The sequence below is a fragment of the Engystomops pustulosus genome, chromosome 9 (assembly GCF_040894005.1).
Source record: "Engystomops pustulosus chromosome 9, aEngPut4.maternal, whole genome shotgun sequence".
Classification (NCBI taxonomy): domain Eukaryota; kingdom Metazoa; phylum Chordata; class Amphibia; order Anura; family Leptodactylidae; genus Engystomops; species Engystomops pustulosus.
Window position 1 is genome coordinate 12,972,749 of NC_092419.1, and position 21,149 is coordinate 12,993,897.

Sequence of the window (21,149 nt, forward strand, 5' to 3'; positions counted from 1 at the left end):
TGGGATTGTTGGCCCCTATGTCACTGCCGAATTCTGTCTATGCCAGCAGAGATGAGCAAAGCTTATGTGTTGGATTGTAGAATCGGTGCGGATCTGACAATTTTCAGGCTCTGAATCAAATCTTTTCTGATTTGTTTAAAACAAATCTTTAAAATCTTTAAAAATGGCAAAAATGGGTTGTAAAAAGTTAACCAATCAAGAGAATTGGATCAACATTGGTTCAAACCCAGAGACATAACAGGGGGGAGAAGTGGCTCCAGGGCCCCTGACGGTGAGGGGCCCACAGAGGAGCTTTCAGTTCTATCAGCTAGGGAAAAAGATTAGAAAAATCTAATCTTGGATGATTCATTCATATCTAAACAGCTGGATCTTTTTATTATTAGGGTCTCAGTGATGATGAGACCCCAACAGATCACCAGTAAGGGTGGTCCAATGGGGTCCCGGGTACCTCCATCGGACCCCTTGTCACTCCCAGAGATGAATGGAGCAGATGGCATGTCCTTTCCGCTCCATTCATCTGTATGGAGCTGATGGAGATTGCAGAACGAGGCACATAAAGGTACTTGGGACCCCATCGGACCCCTTGTTCTCTTGATCTGTGAGGTCTCATCACTGGGACCCCCACCAATCAGCAAGTTAGGCCGTATCCTGCGGAAAGGGCCTAAAGTGTTTGGTGGGACCTGATATTCATTCACTCTCGTCCTAATGGCGTCACCCACTGTGCCTCTTTCTCTCACAGTCTGTCCTCACTGATACCCTGACACAGGGAAAGGGGAGAGCATGATGAGTCATAACTCTCTGCTGCTGCAGCTCCTCCTATTCATCAGAGCTCAGGCATGTAAACAAAGAATCACAGAGAGTCTGCAGACAGCTCTAAAGTAAGTAGCAGGAATGCTGAATCACTTGATGACCATTCAGGGATTAATATTAAGGCTATAAAAGCACATGGGTAATTTATGTAAAAGAGTGGCCAACCCCTTTAATAGTTAGTGATAGAAAAGTTCAGATGTTCTGCTCTCTCTGATCAGAAAGTGACAACTTTTATTCATGTTATCCAGAAATCTGATAACTTCCCTTCCCCCACTATAGCAGATTCGGAGTACTGTTGCGGTAGCGACCTCTAGGGGGGAGCTCAGGGATTACAGATTTGAACAGCATGGAATGTATTCATTGTTACATCCAGATGATTTAATCCCTTCCTTCCCGACGATTTTCCGTTTCTGCATTTCCAATTTTTGTTCCCTTGATTTTAAAAATCCACAACATTATTTTTTCGTTAAGAAGCTTTACGAGGTCTTGTTTTCAGTGTAACAGATTGTAGTTCCTATTGGCTGTATTTCATTTTCCATGCCGTGTACTTGGAAGCAGGAAAAAAATCCCAGCAATCCCAAAATCTTGATGAAATAAGCACTTTTACACCATTTATGGTTTTGACTGTGCGCTCCAAATGACATCTCCCCTTTATACTCTGGGTCAGTGCGATTACGGGTATACCACATGTACAGTATATATACAGGCGGTCCCCTACTTACAGACGACCCCCTAGTTACAAACGGACCTCTGGATGTTGGTAAGTTACTGTACTTTATCATTAGGCTACAATAGGCAGCTATAATAATTATCACAGGTGTCTGTAATTAAACTTTCTTGTTAATTCCGGTTCCAACATTTTTAAAATCCAGTTGTCACAGAGACCAAAAAAAATTCTGGCTGGGGTTACAATGATAAAATATACAGTTCTGACTTACATACAAACATACTCAACTTAAGAACAAACGTACAGAACCTATCTTGTACGTAACCCGAGGACTACCTGTATAGGCTTTATTTGGGGTTTTCATAGGTTTTTAAAAATTAAAACCTTGTAAAAAAAAAAAAAGATTTGCATACTTTGGCGCATGGAGCTGGGGAAGGTGTCATTTTTTTTTAGGACAAGATGACTTTTACATTGATACAATTTTTGGGAATGTACGGAAGGTTGATCACTTTTTATTAACATTTTGTTGTTGCAAAATAACAAAAAAATTGGTGATTTGGGGGCTTCATGGCTGTGATTATGTATTGTTAGATCACGACTTTTGGGGCCCTGCAAAACTTGTTTATGATTTTTTAAAGTTTATTAATTTTTATATCAGTTCTAGGGGAAGGGGGTTATTTGAACTTTTAGGTTATTTTATATTTTTTTATTTTCACTATTTTTTAGACCCTAGGGCCGAGGGGTTAAAAGTCTACAAGCAACTTTGACCATACATAGTTAAAGATGGTGTTAGGAACTGTCCCTGGAGATCTGTGTAATCATATCCTTATGTGTGTGGTTAGTAGCAGCAGGACTGTGAAATATGAATTTATATTCCAGGTTTGTAGCTGGATTTAGAGCACTGTGGTGCACTGGTGCGTGAGATCTCATCACTGAACACAGCATGGCCCTCTGCACTGCAGGCTTCTCATTGGACATTACAGCAGTGGAAAGGTTCAAAGGTATGGTTTGAAGAAGAGAACTAAGAACACAGCACTGTGAGTCTCTGCCCTAGAGCTCTAAGTCCAGCTACAATCTTGGAATACAAATGCATTTGTACATTCATTAAACTGCTACTAACAAACCACACACAGGTATGGTTATACATTACACTTACAGAAGCTTCCATGACATCCCATCATCAATCCGAAGGTATTTACGACTTTGGGAAGTCGTTCTGTAGGATTTGGAAGGGGGGATCTTTGAGAAGTTTTGCCTAATCATCAATTGGTGAGTTTAGACAGAGCGGTTGGATAAGAGGACCTGGCCCACAACTTGTGCTATAGCTCATCTCATCTGGAAATCCAATAGAAATGAGTGAAGCTGCGGCACACAGGTGTATCAGGGATGTAGAGCTCTGGTTTCTGTATACGCGGCACACACGTGTATCAGGGATGTAGGGCTCTGGTTTCTGTATACAGGTCTCACTATCCCTCATTCCCATTATAGTGTAAACCTATTCAGATATTCCATTCTAACTTCCTGCAACCAAATTAGAGTTTGCTCGCTGCATACAGATGATCTAAAATGTGAGTTGTATCAAATCATATGCTCTGAGCTCCCCCTAGTGGTGGATCGTATGTTAAAAAAAAAGATTAATTTCATATCATGGCATCAGTAGTGGATTATAATGCAGTTTGTAGGGGTTGTAGCCCGTGGCCTAAGCCTTCTAGGTCAAATCACCCACCAAATTTTATACTGAGAGGGACCTGCTCTCAGTACACATGTTCACAAGAGCATTTTAAGGACCTCCAAAGGTCTCTAAACCTCAGATTGAAAGCAGCAGAAGGGAAACATCCTCCATTCCCCAAGAAGCTGATTCTAGTACCAGATTTAAGAAGTGACTCCAGACTTGTAGGGTCTTAATGATATCCATACAGCCCAGGATCTATGGTGGTCTTAATCCGTCCCTGATTAGAAACTTAAATATAACAACGAAACTATAAAATTATCCATTGTCTTTAACACATAATGCAAAAAATAAAATGTTAAATAATAAAACTATCGTTATTTTCGTTAATCCTACCTCCCTACATGCTAAAAATATATATTTTTTAAAGTTTTATATTACTCACAATAGAACCTACTAAGTTCCTGAGTTCCTCTAGCAAAAAACAAGTCCCCATACTTTCTCAATATCACTACATAAAACGATTTATGCAAAATAAATTTTAAAAAACCATCTAATCATACTGATCAGATTATATCATCTATAATGCAAGTGAACATCATGAAAGCAAATCCCTCCCACCCCCACCCCCACCCCAAAAAAAAACTATATTCAAAGTATTGCAGAATTGGTTTAACAGAAAAAGAAAAAAGTTTTTCATTACATTATATGCACATTAAAATAGTGGCATTCAAAGAGTTTTCAAAGATAGTTTTTCTATATTGTTATATTCCATTGAAAATAGATCAGTGGATATACACGAGGCCACACAGTGGATAATAATGGCTGCTTCCACAGTATAGTTCAAGGAAATCTCCCATCAGAATCCATCCTGATAAACCAGGGACAATACTCATAGATCCAGGCACCGGGACTGTGGTATCTTCTTATATTTGTTATCCATGGTCTCCTTCTTTCTAAAGTTAAGTTATAATAAGCCTGAAGGGCTCTCGGGGGGCATTACCAGAGCCCATGAGTGTTGCAGCTTCACAGGATGTTACAATGTGCAGAAAATGTCTCACCCAACCTCCGAATCTCTCCCTCCTTCCTCTGCCTGTCTAATCTAGCAGCAGCAGGAAATGGAGGGGTAGATGAGACCTGCTGTTGCTCATTGTAACAGCCTATGAATCTGCAGCACTTATGGACTCTGATAACACCCCCATAGCCCTTCTGGCTCATTAGCCTAATTTTAAAAGTTAATTTTAGAAGGAAGGAGGCCATGGATATCAAATATAAGAATATACCACAGTCCCGGTGCCAGGATCTATGAGTAGGTGTCCCTCATCTTTATCATGATGGACTTTGATGGAAGATTTCCTTTAATGTGCCAGAGATATCCAGGAACAGATGATTGGCTTGGATGTCCTACTCACTAATCTGATCTTGATGACTTTTCTAAAGGGTAGGTTGAAATTAAATTAAAAAAAGATTCAAAATCCCAAAGAAACCATTAGTAAAGTAGAACTCATCCCACAAAAAATAAGCCCAAATACGTCTACATTGATGGAAATATCTAGTAACCCTTTCTGTGGGGCTGGGATGAAAAAAAAATGGCTACATGGTAAAAGTTAAAACTGGGTCTTACAGGGTAAGTCAATGGGGCTCATTTACTTACCCGGTCCATTCGCGATCCCGCGGCGCGTTGTCCGACGTTAATTCGGAGCTTGCCTGGATTCACTAAGGTCCGTGCGCCCGATATCCACCAGGTGTCGCTGCTGCGCCAAGGTCCGCCGGTGTTCACCTTCTTCGTCCAGGTGTATGTGAGTGCTGATCTTGCGACACAATTTATTTTTTTAATTCCACGTTTTTTCCGAATCCGTCGGGTTTTTCCGACGGCCATGCCTCCCCACGCCGCCACAATCCGGTCGCGTGCACCAAAATCCCGGGGCAATTCGGCGCAAATCGGAAATATTCGTGGAACCCGTCGAAAGTGTGGCGTTCGGACCCTTAGTAAATGAGCCCCAATGACTGCTGCTATAAAATACAAGGAATAGGTAGAAGAGGTCACAGATCACAGGTCAAAAGCTGGAGCGGAAGACAATACAATACTGATATCTCCACACTCAGCCTGTTACTTACCTAATATATTCTCGTACTGTGCCGCCCCCTAATCCTTTGTGAGCTCCTTGGATGTCGCCTGACGTGGAGGTGCTGGAGGGGCCGCGCAGAACGTCCCCCCAGGTGCCTCGGGTTTTGTCTACAGGGAACAGTTCATCTGCCGGATTCCAGAATTGACAATGTGCCTGTAATTGCATGTTAATCTGTGGCGCGGCGGCGCCTGTTGTGACAGGTAATACGTTACGATTTGGAGGGAACGAGCCTTTTAACATTCAGTTCAGCGGTGATCACTCTCTGCGGGTCTCAATATTTGCATTTTTATGTCCCGTCTCTGGGTTTTTAATTCTGTTTCTCATTCCCCGGGATGCCAGGATGCAGCCGCTCCAGCCAGGCAGGGGAGGCCTCCGTCTGGCAAATTGTCCTTCAATGTCCAACTTGTATGTACGAGGCTGAACCTCGGAGTAGAAGTCATCAGAAGTCCTGGAAAGAGTTTTGCATATTCGGTAGCTCTGGCCATCGATTGCAGTCGGAGGCTCGTACAAGGTTTTTAGCCGGATTGATTTATCCTGTACATTTCGTGGCGCCAGATGTGACGGCCCGACACTTATCTCCCAGGGTTCGAATAAAGTCTGGTTCAGCTGAGGGACATGCAGTATGGAAGAATCAGGACTCCACTGAGCAAAGTACGATAGTCACAGTGACCTTGCCCAAGGTTACATGCAGTGTTAGACTGAGCCAAGGAAATAACCCTACTAGGGATATAGACCCTAACACCCTCCAAATGAAGTTGTCTTCTACTGCATCTCTGGGGAACTGTATTAGTTTAGGGCATGGGTCCACCGGAGGATCCTCTGATACTCTGGTGGACCAGTCTGACAATGGTTACATGGATGCTTCTGGAATGTGTAGACTTATGGAGGGTTCCAATTATAAGACAATATCGAAAGAAACCATAATCTCATGTTAGGTACAAGCTGTCACCAGGAATGTGATTTTTGAGCTGGTGACAGGATCCATTATCATATGCTATGCTGATTTAAAAATGCCTTTATCAGCAGTCTGAATCATTTCAGTACTTTAAATAAGTTTATTTCACATTACCTGGCTCCTTGCCAGCAGTGTGAGGTGAGTCCTGGGGTTGGGAAGCTGCAGCCTGTGTGTTCCTGTGTCAGTCTCCTCTTCTCTATAGTCGCAGCTTGAGGCAGGGGAGGGAGATGGTGAGGAGGAGAGGAAGAAAGTAAGACACGAATACATGACGAGGCGCAGAGGCCCTGAGGGCCTGCTCCTCCCCAGGTCTCACCACATGTTGCTGGCAGGGAGCCAGGTAATGTGAAATAAACTGTTATAAACTACTGGAATGATTCAGAATGCTGAGGCCCAGATGCATATTTAAAATAATTATAGTAGTGGTTATTAGAAACCAGTTGCAACATCCCCCACCGGGGCCTAGCCTTTCCTTGGGGCCTGGAGGCAGACGAATACCAGAGTGGCTGGCGGTTGTGGCCTAGGCTACGCTGATGTCACGGTGCTTTGTATGGGGACCGGAGGGCTGTCCTACAGCCTGGCAGGTCTCCAGCAGGTGGTGTGTGCAAGAAATTAGATGAGAAAGAGGCTGATGTACTGGTTCTCCCTGGGGAAACCCCTGAGTGTCTGTAAGATAAGTCCCTGGGTAATGGATGGGGAAGCCCGTGGTGGTGACAGCCGTATCCAGGGATCAGACAGAGGCAACGTTGCGCAAAATAACTCACAGTTCTTTATTGAATTCCAAACAGTAGGCAACGGCCAAACACAATTAACATTGGATTCTGGTTACTGAAGTGATCATGGAGAGTGGTCCGCAGGAATGGTGCACCAGCCTGATAGTAGATGCAGGCTGGGATAATGGAGATGGAGCTTTGTCCAAACTGTGGAAGCTGCAGCTCTGGATTAGAGTCTCCTGACTCAGTTCCTGGGATTGGTTTCTATGTCAGCACTAAAGGTGTACTGTGCACTGTCTCTCTGTTCACTCAGACCATGTGCTCCCACTGCACTGGGGTTTTATACTCCCCCTGGTCAGGTGGTAGCACCTCTCCAATCACACTCCAGTTTACAATACAGCCACATCATTGGATAACATCTTACACCCATTGAACTATTGCCGTGCCTGGCAGAGGCTACAGTTGCAGATTACCTGAGAGCTCCCTGCATTATTCTCTGGGTCAGTTGCACAGGCTCACCGGATGGATCCTGACAGGTAGTGGGCGCTATTCGCAACTACCCCCTTGCCTATACGTTGGCAGAGGTACTGCATAGTCACCAGCTAAAAATTATAGGTGAACAGTCTGTATGAATCTATATAGCAGAGCTAGAGGACCTTCTAGTAAGAAGATGATGGGGTGATATGATCCGGGATTGTGATGCATCTTTACGCACCTATTAGTTACATTATTAGGAAGTGACATTGGCGCTTGTGACATGAGCTTCGGAGTCTTCTCCTTTCCATTAGGGAAACTAGTTCAGAGGGTCGGCTGTCATGCACGCTGCCATTGTATATTATACCGCGCCTCTAGACTGCACTTGGCTCCATTTGTAGGAAAAGATTCATGAGAATTTTTTTTACTAAGTCATTTTGAAACTTGTATAGGAAATAATCTGGCACGCTTCATTGCATCTTATAGCCTGTGGATATATTGAAAACGGTAGAAAGGGAGTGCAGGATACTTCACACTGACCTGTTTAATATGTTTGAATTTGCGCCCAGATGCTGTAGGTGCAACTTTTCCCCACCAGGGTCTGACCACAGTGTGGGGGCCGCTGGATTCCCAGGGACCGGAGTGGATGACTGTAGTGTGGCCTAGCACCAGGTTATGTCATGGTGGCTAGGTCTACAGGAGCAGGCCACGTCCATACCCATCAGGGCCATCAGGGAGAAACCAGAAGAGCCGCAGTGTAGATAAGGGATTCCCCTGGGGCACTCCCACTGTGTGTGTGTGGCAAGGGACCCCAGGTAGACGGTGAAGGGGATGCCCATGGTGCTAGGGTTAAGCCAGGGATCACACTGGGCAGCAGAAATCTTGAAATAACGCACGGTCTCTTGGCAGACAAAGTCCACATGGCAGCAGGTAACAAGCTGATGATTGTTCTTCCTGCAGGCACACACACAAAGCGGTAGATTGGCCGTTGTGGAGTAAGAATTTAGGAGTACCTTAGCCTTGATCCAGTAGTCAGTGTCAGGGTGCGGATCAGTGGATCCTCTGGACCACCGCAGTAGATGGTACTAGCCGACACCTGGGACCAGAGTCTATTTGGAACCTGGTTTTCACCAGAGCCCGCCACAAAGTGGGTTGGACTTGCTGCGGCAGGATACCACCAGGTCTTTCCACAGGTGCGACTAGCCCGCGGTGGCAGCCGAGATCGAGGTACCTTAGCGGAAGACAGTCTCGAGGTCAGGTCCAGACTCAAGGTCAGGGCAGGCGGCAGAGGTGCAAGGTCAAGTCCAAATCCGAGTTCAGCGACGGGAGGTCCAAGCAGAAGGGAATGGGCACACAATACAGCAACACAGAGGAACGTGGGTAGCACAGCAACATGGAGGAACTCGGGAGCAGGAACACACAGGGGTACACAGGAACGCAGGAAGACGCAGGAACACACAGGAGTATACAGGAATGCAGGAATAATCGCAAGGAAGCTTTCTCTCAGGCTGTAAGGCTCAATGATCCGGCAAGGCAGGAAGGAAGGTGCCGGATTATAAAGTGTAAGTAGTGTGCTTGCCCTTTAAATTTTCTGCAACCAGCGCGTGCCCCCTACAAGGCAGTCCAATGGAGACAAGAAGCCGGGACAGGTGAGTCCGTGGAAGCGGAAGTTGTAGGAACACGGGTGCGACCGTGATCCGAGACAGGGATCGTGGTAGCACCCGTGACAGTCAGAAGGCTGGCAGTAGAAGCCAGTTTGGCTCTGCTGCTTCTGCAGCAATCTGGGTGCAAAGATGTATCTCTCTGAAGGAATCTCAAGGAAGAAAATGCAGAAAGACTCAGAAGCTTGGAATGAGCTCCTATTTATAGATTCATGAAGAGTTTATTCTAAAACATGTTGAGTTACCAACCAATCACCAGCTTGGGATTCTTTAAGAAAGATAACATAAATATCGGCGGTTTGTCTGAATACGTCGGGTTGCCCCCCCCCAATCCCGGGGCAATACGGCGCAAAACGGAAATCAGCGGGAAACCCGACGAAAATGCGTCCAACGGGCCCTTAGTAAATGAGCCCCAGTGTGTGTGTGAGCTCTTCCTGGACTGAAAGGGTCGGGGCTCGAGTCGAAGATCAGGGAGCAGCCAATCTCTGCAGCATTAGACAAGATGGCTGCCAACCCTAAAGTCGAAAGATCCAGAGTTGGAAACTGAAATTGTGTGAAGCAGGACTGATAGAGACAGGTTGGAATTATATCTGTGAAATTCTGTATATTTTTTAATAACAGTGAAATAGAGAATGTGTTATTTTGTTATCCTGAGTATATATAAGAATATTGTCTTTGTGGGAATATTCCTTTAAAGGTAAAGGAAGTTTAAAGGTGGCATGGGAGGGCTGGCCAAACCTTCTCCAAATGACCAGGAAGATAACTGGAGCTAAATGTAGTGATGACCCGTCCTGTGGGATATTATACAACTTTCCTATGGTTCAAATTAGGGATTTCAATGTAAGGACTCCTGGGCCCAAATGAAACTGCACGCCCTGAATTTACGTCTCTCATGAGGCACATAGCACACAAAGAGACCTCAACTTTATTCATCCCCTGGGTACCCTCTGCACACCAAATCCTTGGCCAAACCCAACCGAAACTCTGCAGGAAACCCTCACGTAGTACATAAGTTTCCACCATGGATTTGGCCACAGATTTAACAGCAAAATTCTTCCATCCTATAGAGAGAAGCAAAACGGAATTCAGATCTACAGAAGAAAAATGGCAACCTGCGGTATGTAAGAAAATTCAAAGATCTTTAGTCCTCGACGGTTGGACAAGTGGGCACCCATTGGTACTTTGGTTCTCCTTTGTTTCATGCTTATAAATGAATTGTTGTATTGGAAAGTGAGAGTGGTAAAAGCTATGAAATCATGGCGACTCATGGCATCGGCTCCGGTAGTCTGCTTACATTTTAATTAGGGAGATGTGAGCTCGGCGCACTGCTCATTGTTGGCCGCATACAGACCCAGCATTGTTATATTATCTTCCTATTTACTCCACAAGGACCTCGAATTGTTCAGATGTATTTCCAAGCCCATAATGTTCCCGAGCAGGTAATTGCGCTGTGTAATTCTCAGGAAGATCTCTAATTTCCAGATTGCAGCTGTGATTGTGCGGAAATGAGCTTGGATGTGTAACGTAATGTAAAGTGCAGATTGTTGATCTGAGAGACAGAAAAGTAATGCCTCGTTATCTCCACGTCTAGACAGCAGCTACAAAGGAAGAAAAGGGAGCGTCGCCCAAAAGAAAGGACCCAAATGTCATTGACTATGTCTCTGCTGCTACAGCGCACCAAGTATGATCTGTAGAGTCCAAGAGCTCCAGGAACAAAGATAACCCCATTGATGCCGGGGCAAGGTTGCCCAAACAAGAAAGTATATTGAACGTATTGTGGTCCCAGTTCTCACTTCATGACCTGGTTTTCAGTCTTCAGTTTTGACATCTTGACCAGGATTACAAGACCTCTTTCAGCGATTCAGTGGCCTCTACAGACCATGTCACTTCTTCTTATATCACAAGTGCCATCCTGTGGACCAAGAAGAACATCTCTTGAACATTTACATAGAGTCCGCCATAACAACCTCCTGCGGCAGAGAGTTCCACAGTCTCACTGCTCTTACAGTAAAGAACCTTTGTCTATGGTGATGGTAGAACCTTCTCTCCTCTAGGTGTAGAGGATGGCCCCTGTCTATGGTGATGGTAGAACCTCCTCTCCTCTAGGTGTAGAGGATGCCCCCTGTCTATGGTGATGGTAGAACCTCCTCTCTTCTAGGTGTAGAGGATGCCCCCTGTCTATGGTGATGGTAGAACCTCCTCTCCTCTAGGTGTATAAGATGCCCTCTGTCTATGGTGATGGTAGAACCTCCTCTCCTCTAGGTGTAGAGGATGTCCCCTGTCTATGGTGATGATAGAACCTCCTCTCCTCTAGGTGTAGAGGATGTCCCTGTCTATGGTGATGGTAGAACCTCCTCTCCTCTAGGTGTAGAGGATGTCCCTGTCTATGGTGATGGTAGAACCACCTCTCCTCTAGGTGTAGAAGATGCCCCCTGTCTATGGTGATGGTAGAACCTCCTCTCCTCTAGGTGTAGAGGATGCCCCCTGTCTATGGTGATGGTAGAGCCTCCTCTCTTCTAGGTGTAGAGGATGCCCCCTGTCTATGGTGATGGTAGAGCCTCCTCTCCTCTAGGTGTAGAGGGTGCCCCTGTCTATGGTGATGGTAGAGCCTCCTCTCCTCTAGGTGTAGAGAATGTCCCCTGTCTATGGTGATGGTAGAACCTCCTCTCCTCTAGGTGTAGAGGATGCCCCCTGTCTATGGTGATGGTAGAACCTCCTCTCCTCTAGGTGCAGAGGATGCCCCCTGTCTATGGTGATGGTAGAACCTCCTCTCCTCTAGGTGTAGAGGATGCCCCCTGCTTATGCTGCTGGTAGAACCACCTCTCCTCTAGGTGTAGAGGATGCCCCCTGTCTATGGTGATGGTAGAACCTCCTCTCCTCTAGGTGTAGAGGATGCTCCCTGTCTATGGTGATGATAGAACCTCCTCTCCTCTAGGTGTAGAGGATGTCTCCTGTCTATGGCGATGGTAGAGCCTCCTCTCCTCTAAGTGTAGAGGATGCCCCCTGTCTATGGTGATGGTAGAGCCTCCTCTCCTCTAGGTGTAGAGGATGTCCCCTGTCTATGGTGATGGTAGAACCTCCTCTCCTCTAGGTGTAGAGGATGTCCCCTGTCTATGGTGATGGTAGAACCTCCTCTCCTCTAGGTGTAGAGGATGCCCCCTGTCTATGGTGAGGGTAGAACCTCCTCTCCTCTAGGTGCAGAGGATGCCCCCTGTCTATGGTGATGGTAGAACCTCCTCTCCTCTAGGTGTAGAGGATGCCCCCTGCTTATGCTGCTGGTAGAACCACCTCTCCTCTAGGTGTAGAGGATGCCCCCTGCTTATGCTGCTGGTAGAACCACCTCTCCTCTAGGTGTAGAGGATGCCCCCTGTCTATGGTGATGGTAGAACCTCCTCTCCTCTAGGTGTAGAGGATGCTCCCTGTCTATGGTGATGATAGAACCTCCTCTCCTCTAGGTGTAGAGGATGTCTCCTGTCTATGGCGATGGTAGAGCCTCCTCTCATCTAAGTGTAGAGGATGCCCCCTGTCTATGGTGATGGTAGAGCCTCCTCTCCTCTAGGTGTAGAGAATGTCCCCTGTCTATGGTGATGGTAGAACCTCCTCTCCTCTAGGTGTAGAGGATGCCCCCTGTCTATGGTGATGGTAGAACCTCCTCTCATCAAGGTGTAGAGGATGCCCCCTGTCTATGGTGATGGTAGAACCACCTCTCCTCTAGGTGTAGAGGATGCCCCCTGTCTATGGTGATGGTAGAACCTCCTCTCCTCAAGGTGTAGAGGATGCCCCCTGTCTATGGTGATGGTAGAACCTCCTCTCCTCTAGGTGTAGAGGATGCCCCCAGTCTATGGTGATGGTAGAACCTCCTCTCCTCTAGGTGTAGAGGATGCCCCCTGTCTATGGTGATGGTAGAACCTCCTCTCCTCTAGGTGTAGAGGATGCCCCCAGTCTATGGTGATGGTAGAACCTCCTCTCCTCTAGGTGTAGAGGATGCCCCCTGTCTATGGTGATGGTAGAACCGCCTCTTCTCTAGGTGTAGAGGATGCCCCCTGTCTATGGTGATGGTAGAACCACCTCTCCTCTTGGTGTAGAGGATGCCCCCTGTCTATGGTGATGGTAGAACCTCCTCTCCTCTAGGTGTAGAGGATGTCTCCTGTCTATGGTGATGGTAGAGCCTCCTCTCCTCTAGGTGTAGAGAATGTCCCCTGTCTATGGTGATGGTAGAACCTCCTCTCCTCTAGGTGTAGAGGATGCCCCCTGTCTATGGTGATGGTAGAACCACCTCTCCTCTTGGTGTAGAGGATGCCCCCTGTCTATGGTGATGGTAGAATCACCTCTCCTCTAGGTGTAAAGGATGCCCCCTGTCTATGGTGATGGTAGAACCTCCTCTCCTCTAGGTGTAGAGGATGCCCCCTGTCTATGGTGATGGTAGAATCGCCTCTTCTCTAGGTGTAGAGGATGCCCCCTGTCTATGGTGATGGTAGAGCCTCCTCTCCTCTAGGTGTAGAGGATGCCCCCTGTCTATGGTGATGGTAGAACTTCCTCTCCTCTAGGTGTAGAGGATGCCCCCTGTCTATGGTGATGGTAGAATCGCCTCTCCTCTAGGTGTAGAGGATGTCTCCTGTCTATGGTGATGGTAGAGCCTCCTCTCCTCTAGGTGTAGAGGATGCCCCCTGTCTATGGTGATGGTAGAACCTCCTCTCCTCAAGGTGTAGAGGATGCCCCCTGTCTATGGTGATGGTAGAACCTCCTCTCCTCTAGGTGTAGAGGATGCCCCCAGTCTATGGTGATGGTAGAGCCTCCTCTCCTCTAGGTGTAGAGAATGTCCCCTGTCTATGGTGATGGTAGAACCTCCTCTCCTCTAGGTGTAGAGGATGCCCCCTGTCTATGGTGATGGTAGAACCTCCTCTCCTCTAGGTGTAGAGGATGCCCCAGTCTATGGTGATGGTAGAACCTCCTCTCCTCTAGGTGTAGAGGATGCCCCCTGTCTATGGTGATGGTAGAACCGCCTCTTCTCTAGGTGTAGAGGATGCCCCCTGTCTATGGTGATGGTAGAACCACCTCTCCTCTTGGTGTAGAGGATGCCCCCTGTCTATGGTGATGGTAGAACCTCCTCTCCTCTAGGTGTAGAGGATGTCTCCTGTCTATGGTGATGGTAGAGCCTCCTCTCCTCTAGGTGTAGAGAATGTCCCCTGTCTATGGTGATGGTAGAACCTCCTCTCCTCTAGGTGTAGAGGATGCCCCCTGTCTATGGTGATGGTAGAACCACCTCTCCTCTTGGTGTAGAGGATGCCCCCTGTCTATGGTGATGGTAGAATCACCTCTCCTCTAGGTGTAAAGGATGCCCCCTGTCTATGGTGATGGTAGAACCTCCTCTCCTCTAGGTGTAGAGGATGCCCCCTGTCTATGGTGATGGTAGAATCGCCTCTTCTCTAGGTGTAGAGGATGCCCCCTGTCTATGGTGATGGTAGAGCCTCCTCTCCTCTAGGTGTAGAGGATGCCCCCTGTCTATGGTGATGGTAGAACTTCCTCTCCTCTAGGTGTAGAGGATGCCCCCTGTCTATGGTGATGGTAGAATCGCCTCTCCTCTAGGTGTAGAGGATGTCTCCTGTCTATGGTGATGGTAGAGCCTCCTCTCCTCTAGGTGTAGAGGATGCCCCCTGTCTATGGTGATGGTAGAACCTCCTCTAGGTGTAGAGGATGCCCCCTGTCTATGGTGATGGAAGAACCTCCTCTCCTCTAGGTGTAGAGGATGCTCCCTGTCTATGGTGATGGTAGAACCACCTCTCCTCTAGGTGTAGAGGATGCCCCCTGTCTATGGTGATGGTAGAACCTCTGCTCCTGTAGGGGTAGAGGATGCCCCCTGTCTATGGTCATGGTAGAACCTTCTCTCCTCTAGGTGTAGAGGATGCCCCCTGTCTATGGTGATGGTAGAACCTCCTCTCCTCTAGGCGTAGAGGATGCCCCCTGTCTATGGTGATGGTAGAACCACCTCTCCTCTAGGTGTAGAGGATGCCCCCTGTCTATGGTGATGGTAGAACTTCCTCTCCTCTAGGTGTAGAGGATCCCCCCTGTCTATGGTGATGGTAGAATCGCCTCTCCTCTAGGTGTAGAGGATGTCTCCTGTCTATGGTGATGGTAGAGCCTCCTCTCCTCTAGGTGTAGAGGATGCCCCCTGTCTATGGTGATGGTAGAACCTCCTCTAGGAGTAGAGGATGCCCCCTGTCTATGGTGATGGTAGAACCTCCTCTCCTCTAGGTGTAGAGGATGCCCCCTGTCTATGGTGATGGTAGAACCTCCTCTCATCAAGGTGTAGAGGATGCCCCCTGTCTATGGTGATGGTAGAACCACCTCTCCTCTAGGTGTAGAGGATGCCCCCTGTCTATGGTGATGGTAGAACCTCCTCTCCTCAAGGTGTAGAGGATGCCCCCTGTCTATGGTGATGGTAGAACCTCCTCTCCTCTAGGTGTAGAGGATGCCCCCAGTCTATGGTGATGGTAGAGCCTCCTCTCCTCTAGGTGTAGAGAATGTCCCCTGTCTATGGTGATGGTAGAACCTCCTCTCCTCTAGGTGTAGAGGATGCCCCCTGTCTATGGTGATGGTAGAACCTCCTCTCCTCTAGGTGTAGAGGATGCCCCCAGTCTATGGTGATGGTAGAACCTCCTCTCCTCTAGGTGTAGAGGATGCCCCCTGTCTATGGTGATGGTAGAACCGCCTCTTCTCTAGGTGTAGAGGATGCCCCCTGTCTATGGTGATGGTAGAACCACCTCTCCTCTTGGTGTAGAGGATGCCCCCTGTCTATGGTGATGGTAGAACCTCCTCTCCTCTAGGTGTAGAGGATGTCTCCTGTCTATGGTGATGGTAGAGCCTCCTCTCCTCTAGGTGTAGAGAATGTCCCCTGTCTATGGTGATGGTAGAACCTCCTCTCCTCTAGGTGTAGAGGATGCCCCCTGTCTATGGTGATGGTAGAACCACCTCTCCTCTTGGTGTAGAGGATGCCCCCTGTCTATGGTGATGGTAGAATCACCTCTCCTCTAGGTGTAAAGGATGCCCCCTGTCTATGGTGATGGTAGAACCTCCTCTCCTCTAGGTGTAGAGGATGCCCCCTGTCTATGGTGATGGTAGAATCGCCTCTTCTCTAGGTGTAGAGGATGCCCCCTGTCTATGGTGATGGTAGAGCCTCCTCTCCTCTAGGTGTAGAGGATGCCCCCTGTCTATGGTGATGGTAGAACCTCCTCTCCTCTAGGTGTAGAGGATGTCCCCTGTCTATGGTGATGGTAGAACCTCCTCTCCTCTAGGTGTAGAGGATGCCCCCTGTCTATGGTGAGGGTAGAACCTCCTCTCCTCTAGGTGTAGAGGATGCCCCCTGTCTATGGTGATGGTAGAACCTCCTCTCCTCTAGGTGTAGAGGATGCCCCCTGTCTATGGTGAGGGTAGAACCTCCTCTCCTCTAGGTGCAGAGGATGCCCCCTGTCTATGGTGATGGTAGAACCTCCTCTCCTCTAGGTGTAGAGGATGCCCCCTGCTTATGCTGCTGGTAGAACCACCTCTCCTCTAGGTGTAGAGGATGCCCCCTGCTTATGCTGCTGGTAGAACCACCTCTCCTCTAGGTGTAGAGGATGCCCCCTGTCTATGGTGATGGTAGAACCTCCTCTCCTCTAGGTGTAGAGGATGCTCCCTGTCTATGGTGATGATAGAACCTCCTCTCCTCTAGGTGTAGAGGATGTCTCCTGTCTATGGCGATGGTAGAGCCTCCTCTCCTCTAAGTGTAGAGGATGCCCCCTGTCTATGGTGATGGTAGAGCCTCCTCTCCTCTAGGTGTAGAGAATGTCCCCTGTCTATGGTGATGGTAGAACCTCCTCTCCTCTAGGTGTAGAGGATGCCCCCTGTCTATGGTGATGGTAGAACCTCCTCTCATCAAGGTGTAGAGGATGCCCCCTGTCTATGGTGATGGTAGAACCACCTCTCCTCTAGGTGTAGAGGATGCCCCCTGTCTATGGTGATGGTAGAACCTCCTCTCCTCAAGGTGTAGAGGATGCCCCCTGTCTATGGTGATGGTAGAACCTCCTCTCCTCTAGGTGTAGAGGATGCCCCCAGTCTATGGTGATGGTAGAGCCTCCTCTCCTCTAGGTGTAGAGAATGTCCCCTGTCTATGGTGATGGTAGAACCTCCTCTCCTCTAGGTGTAGAGGATGCCCCCTGTCTATGGTGATGGTAGAACCTCCTCTCCTCTAGGTGTAGAGGATGCCCCCAGTCTATGGTGATGGTAGAACCTCCTCTCCTCTAGGTGTAGAGGATGCCCCCTGTCTATGGTGATGGTAGAACCGCCTCTTCTCTAGGTGTAGAGGATGCCCCCTGTCTATGGTGATGGTAGAACCACCTCTCCTCTTGGTGTAGAGGATGCCCCCTGTCTATGGTGATGGTAGAACCTCCTCTCCTCTAGGTGTAGAGGATGTCTCCTGTCTATGGTGATGGTAGAGCCTCCTCTCCTCTAGGTGTAGAGAATGTCCCCTGTCTATGGTGATGGTAGAACCTCCTCTCCTCTAGGTGTAGAGGATGCCCCCTGTCTATGGTGATGGTAGAACCACCTCTCCTCTTGGTGTAGAGGATGCCCCCTGTCTATGGTGATGGTAGAATCACCTCTCCTCTAGGTGTAATGGATGCCCCCTGTCTATGGTGATGGTAGAACCTCCTCTCCTCTAGGTGTAGAGGATGCCCCCTGTCTATGGTGATGGTAGAATCGCCTCTTCTCTAGGTGTAGAGGATGCCCCCAGTCTATGGTGATGGTAGAACCTCCTCTCCTCTAGGTGTAGAGGATGCCCCCTGTCTATGGTGATGGTAGAATCGCCTCTCCTCTAGGTGTAGAGGATGTCTCCTGTCTATGGTGATGGTAGAGCCTCCTCTCCTCTAGGTGTAGAGGATGCCCCCTGTCTATGGTGATGGTAGAACCTCCTCTAGGTGTAGAGGATGCCCCCTGTCTATGGTGATGGAAGAACCTCCTCTCCTCTAGGTGTAGAGGATGCTCCCTGTCTATGGTGATGGTAGAACCACCTCTCCTCTAGGTGTAGAGAATGTCCCCTGTCTATGGTGATGGTAGAACCTCCTCTCCTCTAGGTGTAGAGGATGCCCCCTGTCTATGGTGATGGTAGAACCTCCTCTCATCAAGGTGTAGAGGATGCCCCCTGTCTATGGTGATGGTAGAACCACCTCTCCTCTAGGTGTAGAGGATGCCCCCTGTCTATGGTGATGATAGAACCTCCTCTCCTCAAGGTGTAGAGGATGCCCCCTGTCTATGGTGATGGTAGAACCTCCTCTCCTCTAGGTGTAGAGGATGCCCCCAGTCTATGGTGATGGTAGAGCCTCCTCTCCTCTAGGTGTAGAGAATGTCCCCTGTCTATGGTGATGGTAGAACCTCCTCTCCTCTAGGTGTAGAGGATGCCCCCTGTCTATGGTGATGGTAGAACCTCCTCTCCTCTAGGTGTAGAGGATGCCCCCAGTCTATGGTGATGGTAGAACCTCCTCTCCTCTAGGTGTAGAGGATGCCCCCTGTCTATGTTGATGGTAGAACCGCCTCTTCTCTAGGTGTAGAGGATGCCCCCTGTCTATGGTGATGGTAGAACCACCTCTCCTCTTGGTGTAGAGGATGCCCCCTGTCTATGGTGATGGTAGAACCTCCTCTCCTCTAGGTGTAGAGGATGTCTCCTGTCTATGGTGATGGTAGAGCCTCCTCTCCTCTAGGTGTAGAGAATGTCCCCTGTCTATGGTGATGGTAGAACCTCCTCTCCTCTAGGTGTAGAGGATGCCCCCTGTCTATGGTGATGGTAGAACCACCTCTCCTCTTGGTGTAGAGGATGCCCCCTGTCTATGGTGATGGTAGAACCACCTCTCCTCTTGGTGTAGAGGATGCCCCCTGTCTATGGTGATGGTAGAATCACCTCTCCTCTAGGTGTAATGGATGCCCCCTGTCTATGGTGATGGTAGAACCTCCTCTCCTCTAGGTGTAGAGGATGCCCCCTGTCTATGGTGATGGTAGAATCGCCTCTTCTCTAGGTGTAGAGGATGCCCCCAGTCTATGGTGATGGTAGAACCTCCTCTCCTCTAGGTGTAGAGGATGCCCCCTGTCTATGGTGATGGTAGAATCGCCTCTCCTCTAGGTGTAGAGGATGTCTCCTGTCTATGGTGATGGTAGAGCCTCCTCTCCTCTAGGTGTAGAGGATGCCCCCTGTCTATGGTGATGGTAGAACCTCCTCTAGGTGTAGAGGATGCCCCCTGTCTATGGTGATGGAAGAACCTCCTCTCCTCTAGGTGTAGAGGATGCTCCCTGTCTATGGTGATGGTAGAACCACCTCTCCTCTAGGTGTAGAGAATGTCCCCTGTCTATGGTGATGGTAGAACCTCCTCTCCTCTAGGTGTAGAGGATGCCCCCTGTCTATGGTGATGGTAGAACCTCCTCTCATCAAGGTGTAGAGGATGCCCCCTGTCTATGGTGATGGTAGAACCACCTCTCCTCTAGGTGTAGAGGATGCCCCCTGTCTATGGTGATGATAGAACCTCCTCTCCTCAAGGTGTAGAGGATGCCCCCTGTCTATGGTGATGGTAGAACCTCCTCTCCTCTAGGTGTAGAGGATGCCCCCAGTCTATGGTGATGGTAGAGCCTCCTCTCCTCTAGGTGTAGAGAATGTCCCCTGTCTATGGTGATGGTAGAACCTCCTCTCCTCTAGGTGTAGAGGATGCCCCCTGTCTATGGTGATGGTAGAACCTCCTCTCCTCTAGGTGTAGAGGATGCCCCCAGTCTATGGTGATGGTAGAACCTCCTCTCCTCTAGGTGTAGAGGATGCCCCCTGTCTATGTTGATGGTAGAACCGCCTCTTCTCTAGGTGTAGAGGATGCCCCCTGTCTATGGTGATGGTAGAACCACCTCTCCTCTTGGTGTAGAGGATGCCCCCTGTCTATGGTGATGGTAGAACCTCCTCTCCTCTAGGTGTAGAGGATGTCTCCTGTCTATGGTGATGGTAGAGCCTCCTCTCCTCTAGGTGTAGAGAATGTCCCCTGTCTATGGTGATGGTAGAACCTCCTCTCCTCTAGGTGTAGAGGATGCCCCCTGTCTATGGTGATGGTAGAACCACCTCTCCTCTTGGTGTAGAGGATGCCCCCTGTCTATGGTGATGGTAGAATCACCTCTCCTCTAGGTGTAAAGGATGCCCCCTGTCTATGGTGATGGTAGAACCTCCTCTCCTCTAGGTGTAGAGGATGCCCCCTGTCTATGGTGATGGTAGAATCGCCTCTTCTCTAGGTGTAGAGGATGCCCCCTGTCTATGGTGATGGTAGAGCCTCCTCTCCTCTAGGTGTAGAGGATGCCCCCTGTCTATGGTGATGGTAGAACTTCCTCTCCTCTAGGTGTAGAGGATGCCCCCTGTCTATGGTGATGGTAGAATCGCCTCTCCTCTAGGTGTAGAGGATGTCTCCTGTCTATGGTGATGGTAGAGCCTCCTCTCCTCTAGGTGTAGAGGATGCCCCCTGTCTATGGTGATGGTAGAACCTCCTCTAGGTGTAGAGGATGCCCCCTGTCTATGGTGATGGAAGAACCTCCTCTCCTCTAGGTGTAGAGGATGCTCCCTGTCTATGGTGATGGTAGAACCACCTCTCCTCTAGGTGTAGAGGATGCCCCCTGTCTATGGTGATGGTAGAACCTCTGCTCCTGTAGGTGTAGAGGATGCCCCCTGTCTATGGTCATGGTAGAACCTTCTCTCCTCTAGGTGTAGAGGATGCCCCCTGTCTATGGTGATGGTAGAACCTCCTCTCCTCTAGGCGTAGAGGATGCCCCCTGTTATGGTGATGGTAGAACCACCTCTCCTCTAGGTGTAGAGGATGCCCCCTGTCTATGGTGATGGTAGAACTTCCTCTCCTCTAGGTGTAGAGGATCCCCCCTGTCTATGGTGATGGTAGAATCGCCTCTCCTCTAGGTGTAGAGGATGTCTCCTGTCTATGGTGATGGTAGAGCCTCCTCTCCTCTAGGTGTAGAGGATGCCCCCTGTCTATGGTGATGGTAGAACCTCCTCTAGGTGTAGAGGATGCCCCCTG